Here is a 14,787-nt window from a genome sequence, read left to right as displayed (position 1 = left end):
ATACAGTGTGGGGGGCACATGAAAAATGAATGGGCAGAGTCAACATAAAAGTGGGTGGAGCTAAATTTGCCGTGGTGCGGCCCGCCGACTGGCTGGGATCTTGCTCTGCGGCCCACATGCTGAGTTGAGTTTGAGACCCCTGCTTCAGCATTAGCTGACCTTTGCTTGTCATATCTTTCCCAAGGGGAGAGTTTTTTCCAGGCTTTTGAACATGTCAACATCTGGAGTGAAAATATCTCATCACTTTGTCCGTATCACTACAAGTTTTGTGAGACAACTTGAAGAACTTAACTTTGCTTGAATTGTTCCCATTGTAGTGGCTATTGAATTATGGGGTTCCTCCATGATGAACAAATGGATTATATTTTGGAGTGATAATGAAAACGCTGTTCCTTGCCATTACTGGCTCCAGGGGTGCTTAGGGTGCAGTCGCATCGGGGCCCAGGAGCCTTAGGGGGCGCCTATAAGCACTGGCATTGGTCACTTTCACAGCTATTGGGCATCGGTCCGTCCGGGTTGTTTACAACAGGGTGGTTTCCATTGGACCACTGGCCTGGTGCTCAGGATTTGACTGCCATTGAAAAGGCGAGATGTTTGTTGAGCATGCGGATCTCTTGCCATGTTTGTTCCTGGGCAAGTATTGTAATTAGAATTTTGCATTACTATTATAGAATTGAGAGATTTTACTAGGTGTATGCAGTGCAGCCGTTTGCAGCAATGCCCCTGAGAAAGTTTTATTAACCCTTTCCTGACATCCGCCATACTAGTACGGCGCATGTTAGGTGTTTAACTATAGCGGCCGCCCGGGAGTCGGGTGGCCGCCATAGCCGCCAGGTGTCTACTGTGTTACACAGTACATACCCAGCGCTAATGCCTCTAATTGGTCCCCGCACCGATCGGAGGCATTAACTCCACTGGCGCCTCGGTCAAAGGCGCTGGAGGCGCCATTTTCCCGGCGGCGCATGGGCCACCATTTTGCCAGTGATCACCGGCGCCTGAAGCAAGCTCCAGGGCCAACGTCATGTTTCCACGACAGCCAGAAGCCTTTACAAGGCTCCCTGCCCAGTCTGCAGTCTCTTTCTTTTGCAGGCTGGTCTATGCAGCCTGCAAAAGAAATGATGATTTTTTGCAATGCATTGCAATGCATTAGCATCGTAATGCATTGCATTAGTGATCAGACCCCCTTGGAGTTCAAGACCCCTAGGGGGTCTAATAAATGCAAAAAAAAAAATTAATTAAAAAAAAGTAAAAAAAAAAAAAAATTAAAAAATTTAAAAAGTATTTAAAATTGAAATCACCCTCTTTCCTTAGAACACATATAAAAGTAGTTAAATACTGTGAAACACATACATATTAGGTATCCCCGTGTCTGAAATTGCCCACTCTACAAATCTATAAAAATATTTTTCCTGTACGATAAACGCCGTAGCGGGAAAAATAGTCAAAAGTGTCAAACCGCCGTCTTTTCACTGTTTTGATTCTGATAAAAATTAATATAAAAACTGATCAAAGCAAAAGCATTTCCCAAAAATGGTAGAACTAAAAAGTACACCCGACCCCGCAAAAAAAGACGCCCTATGCACCCCCTTACACGGATGTATAAAAAAGATACGGCTGTCAGAATATGGCGACTTTTAGAAAAAAATTTTTTTTAACACAGTTTTGGATTTTTTTTTTAAGGGGTTAAAATGTAAATAAAACCATATAAATTTGGTATCCTTGGAACCGTACAGAAACACAGAATACAGGGGACATGTCATTTTGGCTGCACAGTGTACTCTGTAAAACCAAAGCCCATAAGAAAGTCGCAGAAATGCATTTTTTCTACAAATCCACCCCATTCTGAATTTTTTTCCAGCTTCCCAGTACATTATACAGAATAATTAATGGCGGCATCATGAAGAAAAAATTTTCCCGCAAAGATTAAGACCTCATATGGCTCTGGGAGCGGAGAAATAAAAAAGTTATGGGGTTTAGAAGGAGGGGAGTCAAAAACGAAAAATCCATTAACCATCACAATACAATGTATTATGTTTCAAGTGTTCCCTCTTGTGGACATAGGTGATACTACAGTTCTTTTCACAAATTTTGTCTGTGTTCAGTAATCTTTCACTCATTTCCAAATGCTAGATCGATGTTTCCCAATCTTTTCAGACTTGGGGCACCACTGAGAAAAAAATTCTCACAGTATCCCAAGCAAGGAATTTTAACAGAAAGACAAAAACATGCAAAGATGAAAAACATGTTGAATAAATGTATAAGGCTATGTTCACATCTTTAGGAGGCTCAGTTGCAGTGTTTGCCCGAAAATAGAGGGAGGAAAAAGTCCCAGTGACCCCCACACAATATAATGCTCCTCAGTGACCCCCACACAGTATAATGCTCCTCAGTGACCCCACACAGTATAACGCTACCCAGTGACCCCACACTATATAATGCTACCCAGTGACCCCACACAATATAATGCTACCCAGTGACCCCACACAATATAATGCTCCCCAGTGACCCCACACTATATAATGCTACCCAGTGACCCCACACTATATAATGCTCCCCAGTGACCCAACACAATATAATTCTCTCCAGTGACCCCCACACAGTATAATGCTCCTCAGTGACCCCACACAGTATAATGCTCCCCAGTGACCCCACACAGTATAATGCTCCTCAGTGACCCCACACAATATAATTCTCCTCAGTGACCCCACACAGTATAATTCTCCTCAGTGACCCCACACAGTATAATGCTCCTCAGTGACCCCCACACAATATAATTCTCCTCAGTGAACCCCACACAATATAATTCTCCTCAGTGACCCCACACAGTATAATGCTCCTCAGTGACCCGACACACTATAATGCTCCTCAGTGACCCAACACAATATAATTCTCTCCAGTGACCCCCACACAGTATAATGCTCCCCAGTGACCCCACACAGTATAATGCTCCCCAGTGACCCCACACAATATATTGCTCCTCAGTGACCCCACACACTATAATGCTCCTCAGTGACCCAACACAATATAATTCTCTCCAGTGACCCCCACACAGTATAATGCTCCCCAGTGACCCCACACAGTATAATGCTCCTCAGTGACCCCACACAATATAATTCTCCTCAGTGACCCCACACAGTATAATTCTCCTCAGTGACCCCACACAGTATAATGCTCCTCAGTGACCCCCACACAATATAATTCTCCTCAGTGACCCCCACACAATATAATTCTCCTCAGTGACCCCACACAGTATAATGCTCCTCAGTGACCCGACACACTATAATGCTCCTCAGTGACCCAACACAATATAATTCTCTCCAGTGACCCCCACACAGTATAATGCTCCCGAGTGACCCCACACAGTATAATGCTCCCCAGTGACCCCACACAGTATAATGCTCCTCAGTGACCCCACACAATATATTGCTCCTCAGTGACCCCACACACTATAATGCTCCCCAGTGACCCAACACAATATAATTCTCTCCAGTGACCCCCACACAGTATAATGCTCCCCAGTGACCCCACACAGTATAATGCTCCCCAGTGACCCCACACAGTATAATGCTCCTCAGTGACCCCACACAATATATTGCTCCTCAGTGACCCCACACACTATAATGCTCCTCAGTGACCCAACACAATATAATTCTCTCCAGTGACCCCCCACACAGTATAATGCTCCCCAGTGACCCCACACAGTATAATGCTCCCCAGTGACCCCACACAATATAATGCTCCTCAGTGACCCCACACAGTATAATTCTCCTCAGTGACCCCACACAGTATAATGCTCCCCAGTGACCCCACACAATATAATGCTCCTCAGTGACCCCACACAATATAATGCTCCGCAGTGACCCCACACAGTATAATTCTCCTCAGTGACCCCACACAGTATAATTCTCCTCAGTGACCCCACACAGTATAATACTCCTCAGTGACCCCACACAGTATAATGCTCCTCAGTGACCCCACACAATATAATTCTCCTCAGTGACCCCACACAGTATAATTCTCCTCAGTGACCCCACACAGTATAATGCTCCCCAGTGACCCCACACAATATAATGCTCCTCAGTGACCCCACACAATATAATGCTCCGCAGTGACCCCACACAGTATAATGCTCCCCAGTGACCCCACACAGTATAATGCTCCCCAGTGACCCCACACAGTATATTGCTCCCCAGTGACCCCACACAGTATAATGCTCCTCAGTGACCCCACACAGTATAATGCTCCGCAGTGACCCCACACAGTATAATGCTCCGCAGTGACCCCACACAGTATAATGCTCCGCAGTGACCCCACACAGTATAATGCTACCCAGTGACCCCACACAGTATAATGCTCCGCAGTGACCCCACACGGTATAATGCTACCCAGTGACCCCACACTGTAATTCACTATATTGGTTTAAGTGGAAAATTCCATTTGGCTGAGCTGAGGAGATGGTACAGCCTGCAACATAATAATGAGGGGGGAAAGATAGTTACTTCTCCCCTTCCTCAGTCAGAAAGCAGTTGTCCAGGTTAGGCTGATACCCTGTTAGCTTCAAGTCAGAACACCTGTCATTCTGCAGTCAAGAAATGGGTCATCTCGCTGCTCACTATATAGACTTTGTGTACATGATGATGACTGTAAGTACCGCTTTTTAATTTGTTCGGTATTCCGTTTGGAATACTGAGCGAATTGCAGATGTGAGCCGAATGCAGATGTGAGCCGGGCCTCAGTGCAAGGAACACTACAAAAAAATGTGTTATTATTATATTATTATTACTACATAAATTTACAATATAGCATTCTGTTATCTTATAACCACCTCTAGAGACTTTCCTGCATACTGATTATATGTTATACTAGCTGGTACCCGCGACTTCGTCTGCGGTGATTGTAGAAGTGGGTATATACAGGCGCGGGTAAGGTTTTCGTACTGTGTATAAGGTCTGGGATATGAAATGTAACTTTGTATCTTGTTTTTGTTTTATTCAGAGAATACGTGAGACTTTTGTGTTGAAGTTAATTTGTATTAGAGCTGCTATATATATACGGTGTTGTGAGAAACTTTACATAGTGACTTTGGGACAGAAGTATTTGAAGTTAACCCTTTCCCGCCGATGGCATTTTTTGATTTTCGTTTTCCGTTTTTGACTCCCCTCCTTCTAAACCCCATAACTTTTTTATTTCTCCGCTCCCAGAGCCATATGAGGTCTTAATTTTTCCTGGGACAAATTTTTCTTCATGATGCCACCATTATTTATTCTATATAATGTACTGGGAAGCAGGAAAAAAATTCAGAATGGGGTGGATTTGAAGGAAAAATGCATTTCTGCGACTTTCTTACGGGCTTTGGTTTTATGGCGTTCACTGTGCAACCAAAATGACATGTCCCCTGTATTTCGTTACGATTCTGGGGATACCAAATTTATATGGTTTGATTTACATTTTGACCCCTTAAAAAAAATCCAAAACTGTGTTAAAAAAGTTTTTTTTGAAAATTCGCCATATTCCATATAGGGCGTCTTTTTTTGCGGGACCGGGTGTACTTTGTAGTTCTACCATTTTCGGGAAATGTTATTGCTTTGATCACTTTTTATTCAAATTTTTATCAGAATCAAAAAAGTGAAAAAACGGCGGTTTGGCACTTTTGACCATTTTTCCCGCTACGGCGTTTACTGAACAGGAAAAATATTTGTATAGCTTTGTAGAGCGGGCGATTTCAGACGCGGGGATACCTAACATGTATGTGTTTCACAGTATTTAACTACTTTTATATGTGTTCTAGGGAAAGGGGGGTGATTTGAATTTTTAATCCTTTTTATTTTTTTTTATATTTTTTTTTTACTTTTTTTAAACTTTTTTTTTGCATTTATTAGACCGCCTAGGGGTATTGACATGGGTGGGCGGTGTCGCGGATTGTCAGAGCGGTGGGGGTCGGCAAACATGGCTGCTCCGGAGCGTTATAGAGCGCCTCCTGGAGTATCGGTAAGGTGAGGGGCAAAGTGGTAAAGTATATGTATATGTGATTGTGTGGGGTTAGGGGCGAGGCTGTAGAGGGCAATATGAATTTTGTGGCTTGCTATGGTCCAAAGTGTGTGAGATTGCAGAGATGGTGGTATGAGTTTGGGTTTTGTGGGGCTCCTGGCACAAATGTATGTGCGCTATTGTGACGAAAAGTAGCCTATTGCGCAATCGGGTGTATTAACTATGTTTGTGGAAACTTTCAGCCAAATTGGTCGAGCGGGTTTTGCGTGATTGAGGAACAAACATCTGAACATCCAAACACACAATAATATTAATAGGATGCTATAAGACCCTAAACTCCCTCTAGTGGTGACTGCAAGAACAGAGCACATTAGGTTTGAAATCTGTATGCAGGGATTTGGAAAAACTTGAAAAAAAACAGAGCTCTGATATAAAGACATACCTAATGGCCACTTTATTAGAGACATCTATCTAGGAGCACATTGGACCTTCGCGGGCCTTTACAACCACCGCCATTCAATGTGGCATACACTAGGCATACACACTGATTCTCGATACACCAATGCAATAGGCATATCAATTGCACCAATTTTATTTTTACCATTTGATGATCACTATAAATATTGTGTTAACCAAAAAGTTGTCACAGCTCTCTGCTAGCATCAAGTGCTTTACTTACTGTATATAAGAATGAATGAAAATGAGGTTCTTGGTTTTATACTTTGATCAAACTGTATATAAGCCCATCTATGATGACAAAGCGACCTCTTGTAGGTGAATCCCTAACAACACTCACCTCTCTTATGGCCTCGGCCTCCCATGAATTAAGGACATGTATTTCAGCCATATTATGCCTAGCATACAGCACAAATAGCCTCCTCTCTGTGGACCTGAGCCACAATATAGATACAGTGTTCACTGTAATGTATGTAAGTGTGCTGGCATATAGAAATATATATGACATTTTTAGTCCCAGTAGCTCAGCTGGTAGGGTCTCTGCCCCCCATACAAAGGGTTCTAGGATTGAGACATGGGACAGAGGTGATAGAAAAAGGGGAGGAATAAATGTTAAAAAAAATGGGGAGTGAGGTAGGAGTCCCTGCTATGGTAGGAGTCTCTCCTATGGTAGGAGTCCCTGCTATGGTAGGAGTCTCTGCTATGGTAGGAGTCCCTGCTATGGTAGGAGTCCCTGCTATGGTAGGAGTCCCTGCTATGGTAGGAGTCCCTGCTATGCTGTATGAATTCCAATGAACTAGGTGTCTATGGAGTCAATCATGGCGTTGAACAGAGTGCCTCTTAGCATCAGGGGTGTATGCAGGATGCCAGAGGAGGGGGCTTAGAATCATACCCTAGCCCTCTACTCAGTATAACTCCCCCTTTAAGGGTTTATAGTCATCTTGTTGAGGTAGTGACCTCCGCCAGAATACGGGTCACTTTCAGTGGTCAGTCACCTGCTCCAAATCAATCATGCATGTGCGCGCTGATTAAGATAGACTCTGACACACTGAGTCAGTTTTCATCTCAGTCCATGCACAGGGCGCTCTGGCTGCTCACACAGTACTGAGGTTTATTGAGGAAGTTACAGTTTTTATACAGGAATGCAAGAAAGATAAGATAACGGCAGGCTGTAAGCATATACGTCTTGTATCCGAATACACTGGCGATCAGTCATTGGCTCTTAAGTTTCAACATCTCTTAGATTTCGATTTCCCGAGAAATGATACTGTCTTTCTTGTAAACCACATGACGATCGTGTACGTCAGCCTCTGGGTGCGGTGCCGGATACAGGCGCCATCTTAATGTATAAACGTTGCACAAAGAAAAAAATAATTTCTTAAGCAGTATAAAGCATGTATAAAAATAAGAATGGACATGGTCTACCTTCACATTCCCCCCTAAATTATATTTTTCTTTCCCTGAAATTTCTACACAGTGTTATCTGGAATGTGAGTACAACATTCTTCACCAATCATGGAGCAGACTCCACCTCTTTCTGCTGTGATCATATCTATAGCTAGTCGGTTTTGGAGAGAGGAGGAGGGTGTGGTAGAGTTTTTCATGCAGAAGTCAGAGCCAAATATGCCTAGTTTGACTCCAGATGTTTCATTGGCAGTAAAACAGGTATAGTTACCAGCATGTATATACACATGACCTTAATAGTCCCCCCTTGAAACAGCTCCAGACAAAGGGAATGCAGGGTGGGATGTCTGTCCCTATCTCTCACTACCGGACTGTAAGGAAATACCCTTCAGATCTTATAAAAAGCATATACATTGACTATTGTCAGACCTATAAACAATATGAATATAATAACTATAGAAACATAACAGGAATATAAGTTCAGATGGATCCAACAGTCTTCAAATTTTCTCTTCTCAAGGCCCATATCCTCTAACAGTTTATTGTCCCATTTATTTTTAAGAACATCATCAAGTGGGCAAAGGTTTAAGGTTTTCCTTGTACTCTCACAGCTGTACTGGCGATCAACAGGAACCGGAAGTGACCATTGAATCTCATACATCTCTTTATCAACATCCAATCCTTGGGTTTTAGTTTATAAGTTCCTTCCACTGACTTAGAATCTGGAGGGAAAAGGGAAAAACTCGAGAATATACATTAATCATATGTCTTTGATGATTCTTCACATAGTCAGTCAGCACAACATATTACATCTGGAACATTTATAAAAGAATACAATCCAAAGACAGGGCTAAATATCAATTTTCCTCTTTTCAACCTAGTGTGAAACACACCGCATACTTATGGACAATAGATTCAGGTAACCAATAATGACACGCGTAGACACGTCTGCCCCAGAACTAGTGGACTTTGTACACGGACTGTTTGTGATGGTTTTTCCTCACCAGATATGCCCCAAGCCATCCTGAAGGGAGACAACTACACCCAAGCACGTACTCATACCGTCTCACTGTATATACTCAACCTGCAATCTCTGGAACAGGTACAAGGGCTTCAGGCCTGGCTCACTGGCCTAGCACATGCCGTGCGGGCTCACATATATATCTGACTATAGTGATGCTAAATCCTGCAGCTGCCCATCCTCCGCTCACCAGGTCACACACGGCTACTTCTAAACAGTACACTTAGTAAGAAGCTGCTTATGCCATAAGTGGGAACAATGTTCTCAGTACATACTCATACTCTCTTACCACCGGACACCAGGACTTGTACATCCTCTTTCCAAGTCTCCTTTCCTCCTGGACCATCTTCGGTGCATCAGTGTCATAAAACCTGAAAAGAGAGCTAAAAGGTTTGGGTCTTATCAGTAAAACATGTCCCCTAGGCTTGTGCAGCTGGGCTAATGGCAGTGTCTGCCCACATGCTACCTCTACTTTCTTTCGTATCAGCCTTGGTGTGTGCCATGACTTCTGACTATACCACCCTATGAGCAGCCGCAGGGTCTCCATCACACAAAAGTTCTTGCCCTCCAGATCGGACCATAATTCTACTATATCAACCACCTACCCTCAGACATTGTACCATGTTCAAGCGATGGCTTCAAGTTCACCTGAGACCCGTGGAGTCCCATTAATAGGTCTCCTTACGCTTGGTTTACCTCATATACGGTGACTGTGGCATATCTGATGCAGGATTCACCATCTTTCCCAAATATAAGACCATCTATAATAAAGCTCAATCAAAAAAGTTATCAATAGATTCATATCAGCAGAATTTTCTTAAGTTATCTTAGGCTTCTTCACACCCCCCCCCCCTTGAAGATATTGATAACATCACGGTTCGGTTGTGTCAATGCCCAAACAACCATATACTGAATGCTGCATGCACTTCTATGGGAATGGGGTAGGAAAACTCTCCCTGACGCTACTGGCTGACTAGGCCCTGCCTGCGGGTGTTGGTCAGCTGTTCCCAAGCTAAACTTGGCCCCGACAACTTCTGGCTCTCTAAACACGAAGACCTAACAGACAGGTGGGGTGAGAGCTGAACGAGGCTAGGGACTGGGATACTAAAGATGGTCACCCCTAATGAAAGAATAGGTGCAGCTACCAACGGTAACAAATAGGATGAGGCGTGCTGGAAAACAAACAACAATGGCTGTGCTGTCTTTCCCCCCTGGAAAAAAACAAACAAAACAAAAACCTTCTAATGCAGCAAGCAAATGTGACTTGTCAGAGAAATGAACTTTAACACAATCTTAATGTTACGTGGACTGGACCTTTTTTTTTTTTTTTTTTTTCCCCAAAAGTACCTCATGTTCTGTGAGAGAGATATACAAAGTCTCTGCAAGGTCAAAGCCAGACAATACAAGAAGAGCCAATATTATCTTATCATGCTGCAGCTCACATAGCTGCCTATCCCACTCATAGCTGCGGCTGGGTATCCCCCCCTGTATCTCATAGCTGTGTCTTGTGTAGGACTACAGACCTCAGCAATCTCTCTTAAAGAAACAGAAACACACTTGTACAATCTCATAATATCAATACAATAAGGTTAGGCACATATTCAGAACACATTATATATATATATATATATATATATATATATATATATATATATATATATCAGCAGAGAAAGCAAAAACATTAACTGAGGGATCAAATCAATCTCCTGGTCACACAACAAAATCATACACACAGAACACTACACAACAGGTATGGGAGTGACTTCTAATTCTCTTAGTATAGACACAAAGGAATTTTTCTCTCTCTTTTTCCTTTTTCCCTAAAACCAAAACATCATTACAAAGATAATCTGTGCTACGTCTTTTTATCAATCAACATACACACACACGTTTTCAAATTCGGACACCTTACTGAGTTTCTAAGTTTCAATAACAGTTTTCCTACAATGGGGACAATCCTGGTTTCAATCAGCTTATCTCAACCTATGTTCACTTTCTTGCACAATCCTTTCCACTTGCTTCACCCTAAAATCCGATACCCATCCTATTATGTGCATACTATCACATCACTTTATGTTTCAACATTCCAAGTTCCATCTCTTTGACATCCTAAACTTAGGCAACATACCCAACATACCTAAACCTCCTGTTTCATACCACTTTCTGGCACCTTTTCATTACATTAACATTTTTCAACCATTCATTTCACGATTCACATAATCTAACACATTGTGACCGCTCATTGACTAAAATACATGTTTAACACAATTTCACACTATATTCCGGATTATGGGATGGACGTATCAAAATTCCAGATTATCAGAATTTTCCTAAAATTTTACTTTTAAAGTCAAAATGTCGCTAACAACACAGTCCTAACAAGAAAAACCTTCTACCGTACCCCTCTTATCGCACTATATGCTTTTCCAACTATCTTAACTAACTAAGGGGTCGGGTACGGCTTTAAAGAAGGCAACACCAAATGCTTTACTAAGACAATTCTATGTCGGATCAGTGACTACATAAAAAGAGAACGGAAGCTAGTGTGATATTGTGCACACTTCTGTATGATACAAATTATAAAAATTAATATACAAAGATGAAAATAAGAAGATACGTTAGAATAATTAGCATAACGGGATATAAAATTCCAACATACGTTTCAACACATAACTATGGGATAAGACACAAAGAAGAAGTTTCATCTCATTATTTCCCACTCCCATAAATAAGACATAAACACATAGAAATATAAACAAACAAGTAAAAATCAGAATATTCTCAGTAATACATAGATGATACCACTAATCCAATCTCTGTGTGCCTTGAACTTTTGCACAAAGATTTTAACTTGGGGTAAAACCCCAACTTGTAGGTTGGCGAGGCGACAGAGGGTGAGTGGCCGTCTCCCCCTCCGTGACCTCCCATACCCACGCTGTGAAGATTCAAAACTTTTCACTATCACCTTTTTGCTCTTTTGTGGATACAACAGTTTGAAAGACAATAACAGACAATAATTCAAAACATAACCATTACATCATATGCTTGGATATCCCTGTATACACATTGTCATTATACGTTACTCAGGTTAACCTTTTTGTTTGTACCAAATCACTTCTTTTGATATAATACATAGACTGTCTCTGGTGCTGGCACAAAGCCAAGTTTCGTCTTCTCTGTGCTTCCTCCAGCATCTGGCAGTCTATGAGATAAAACGACCTTGAAGCTCTTGGCAGTCAATTAAAATGCTTTGATTGCCCTCTACAGAAATAAAATAGGAATAAAACTCAAACAGCAGTTAATATACTGACACCAAAATTACACATTAATATTTTTGCGCAATTTTTTTATTGTCATAGCAAACCTCACTCTAGTAATTACCACAAGTGTTCAGAATCTCTTAAACTATACTTGAAGTTAAGGGAAATTTACCAGATCTTCCCAATTTTCCTTTTCTTTACTAGATCCCAACCAAAGTTTTCAACGTATAATCCTCTAAACATCATAATAGTGGTATACAGTGAGGTCTTTTATAGCTGAACTGGGCATAGACATTTGGACATTCGGAAAGGGGGCTACCAGGGGGTTTGACCTCTTCCGGGCTTGAGGGATTGTGATAGGAACTGGATGTGGCTATCACCGGATAAAGGGGGGCATGATCTGAGATCTGAGGGGCGGTGGGGGCCAGAGATGTTGGTCTGGGTGTACTAACATGGCTGCCAGTGGGAACAGCCATAACCTCACTTCCGCCATCCCTGGGCGTTGGTCCGGAAGATGAGACAACAGGGGCATGGGCAGGGAGCTCCACAGGCTACACAGACATCTTGCCAATCAAGATTCTGCCGTCTACAGACGTCACAGATCCACCCATCTCCACTACTCTCGGCGCCATTTTAGGGCAGTGGCGCGCAAGCAATTATACTCGGCATATTCTTTTTATCATCAAGTTTCAGATAACCAAATGAAGAAACAAAGGTTCAGCATTTTCATGTCCTCCCTCGCCTGTCAGTTCTGCATATCCCTCACGTTCTACAGTCCTTGCGACCCTGTAATGAGCTTGGGCGGCTTCCAGCAAACCTTTATCTTCTAACATTTTTCTCCACATACTAGGTTGCAATCGGCCCGTAGGAGGCACCTCAGCCAGTTTATACATTCTCAAAGCTTCTTTCACATATTTCTTGCCCTCCCTGACTCGAACCAAATCAACAGCAGTCTGTGCCCCGTCGGGCAAAACATGTTCCCTTTTGAACAACCGCAACATTCTCACGGTCCCAATATTGCTTATCTGCGTGCGCACTCGGCAGATATGTGACCCCACAACCACCAACAAAGTCACCTTTACCGGTCTCAGACTCTTGCTGACAGGTCCTCCTCCGACCACAGGTTGCAGTCACTGGGCAATATCAAATCAACCAATCCAACAGCACCCGTCTACTCCCTGACGGCCTCATGCTATGGATCAATAAATAAATTACAGCACCCGCCCTGTTTCCTGACGGCCTCATGCCCAGACCAAATGTTGCGATCGTCCAAAAGATCACACGCACTACTCTACATCAAAGAGGGAAAGAAATTCACTTCCTGGAATCTGCAGCACCACAGGTGACTGAACACTCGGTGATATATATATATACCGGTGAGGAAAAACAAGTTCAGACTACGGCTCCAGGACCCACCTATCCGTATCACTCAGACCGGACAATCGATCCAACTGGATCACCTGTCAGCCAGACAACGACACACCGACAGTCACAAGCAAATGACACATATTCATATGAATATGCATACACTTACCGTGACTCTAATGAGGGTGATCAGGCCTCGAGTCGGTGAGACACCGTCCGACATCCAGGGTCCGGCGCGGGTCGGTCATCCGCGGTGGTCCTATGGCCGTAGTCCCTGTTCGGGCGCCACTTGTTGAGGTAGTGAGAATCATACCCTAGCCCTCTACTCAGTATAACTCCCCCTTTAAGGGTTTATAGTCATCTTGTTGAGGTAGTGACCTCCGCCAGAATACGGGTCACTTTCAGTGGTCAGTCACCTGCTCCAAATCAATCATGCATGTGCGCGCTGATTAAGATAGACTCTGACACACTGAGTCAGTTTTCATCTCAGTCCATGCACAGGGCGCTCTGGCTGCTCACACAGTACTGAGGTTTATTGAGGAAGTTACAGTTTTTATACAGGAATGCAAGAAAGATAAGATAACGGCAGGCTGTAAGCATATACGTCTTGTATCCGAATACACTGGCGATCAGTCATTGGCTCTTAAGTTTCAACATCTCTTAGATTTCGATTTCCCGAGAAATGATACTGTCTTTCTTGTAAACCACATGACGATCGTGTACGTCAGCCTCTGGGTGCGGTGCCGGATACAGGCGCCATCTTAATGTATAAACGTTGCACAAAGAAAAAAATAATTTCTTAAGCAGTATAAAGCATGTATAAAAATAAGAATAGACATGGTCTACCTTCACAATCTTACTGACCCCACCATACAGTATATTTCCCCATTTTTGGCTGCCACTCAGTATTGTGACCTCATTTGGCCGCTACATTCTGGATTACTCCGATAGGTAATGGCTGATATTTATCACTCACTGATCCCCACCACCGTCCAGGCCATGAACTTCATCAATACGTGATCTCTGGATATTGTTCAATGCAAGGAAGTAATGAGTAGTTTACCCTTGAGGCAAAATGGAAGCAGGACTGAGCAGGAGATGGGGTGTGTAAGGATTAATATTGGTTGTTACCTGATGGAATAACCCAAACAACTGGTTAAAAAAATGTAAAAAATGGAATGAGCGCTTCCATCACAACTATTGAATCAGAGAAAGGGTTGGCATTCACTTATGTGAGATATGATCATATATACACGACTCTCTCTATTCTCTCTATTGGAGAACAAAAAGAAG

Source organism: Leptodactylus fuscus, chromosome 6 (genome assembly GCF_031893055.1).
Source record: "Leptodactylus fuscus isolate aLepFus1 chromosome 6, aLepFus1.hap2, whole genome shotgun sequence".
NCBI classification, from domain to species: Eukaryota; Metazoa; Chordata; class Amphibia; order Anura; family Leptodactylidae; genus Leptodactylus; species Leptodactylus fuscus.
Note: the sequence above shows the minus strand (reverse complement) of the source record.